This window comes from Penaeus monodon, chromosome 32, assembly GCF_015228065.2.
Source record: "Penaeus monodon isolate SGIC_2016 chromosome 32, NSTDA_Pmon_1, whole genome shotgun sequence".
In the NCBI taxonomy this organism is placed as follows: domain Eukaryota; kingdom Metazoa; phylum Arthropoda; class Malacostraca; order Decapoda; family Penaeidae; genus Penaeus; species Penaeus monodon.
The window spans coordinates 23,088,437-23,089,319 of NC_051417.1; the positions used below are offsets into that span (position 1 = coordinate 23,088,437).

General features: G+C 47.9%; 1 protein-coding gene across 1 annotated transcript in view; it reads right to left on the bottom strand.

Annotated features, from left to right (window-relative positions):
- Positions 1-883, bottom strand: part of LOC119593728 (discoidin domain-containing receptor 2-like) — a gene marked incomplete at its 5' end in the record, with an annotated part of 119,890 nt that overhangs the window by 64,125 nt on the left and 54,882 nt on the right.

Here is an 883-nt window from a genome sequence, read left to right on the forward strand (position 1 = left end):
ACCCCCCCTCTCTTTTTCATGTTCTATTTTCCTATTTTGAATGATTTTTACTCCCTTCCTCCTGCTCTATTCTCCCAATATCCGCTCCTGCACACGCCACTACACTCAGGTCAGGCTGTATCAGACGTTCATGAAAAAAGGATATTCGGCTCCCTGCATGCCTCTCTCTCTCGACGTTAGTTTATATGGACTGATCAATTGCGTAACCTATTCGTTGCGGGGAAGATCCATGAGGCAAATTGCTCTAAAACCTCTGGTATATGCCATACACGTCTTTCATTCTTTTCTTCTTGTTCTCTTAGTATTCGCTTATAATTTCCTGGAATACTCCACATTCCCGAGTGACGCCGGACTTTCTCGAAGCATCTTGCAACATAATTCTAAAACTCAAGTTTCATGCACCTCCATTTCTGCCGTTTAAGGATCTGCCTTCATACATCCTCGCAGCACTAACCTTAATTTAAACAGTTCACGTTATATATACACAAATTTTCTCTTAAACTCTCCCCATCACCCCATATCACCCTACTCCCCCTTGCATCGCTCTAGCCTCGCCTTACCCCCGCACTGCTCACCCTAACCTTCCTCTACTCCCCCAAGCTTCACCCTCAAAACGCCCTAGAAGAGTGTCAGCGGTAATAAATCAGTAATCGGTTGCATCATTAACCCAAGCACATTAGACTATTCATCACTAAGCTCTGGCTCGTCTTAAAGGCGAAATTCCGGCGAGGGGGGAAGAAGGGAGGGAGGGAGGGAGGGAGGGAGGAGATGGAGGGGAAGGATTGAAGGGTTGGAGGGAGGGGAGGGAGGGAAAGGGGAGAAGGAGGAGAGGGGAAGAAGTAGGATGAGAGGGGATGGGGATGGGGAAGGGAAGGGAAGGTCG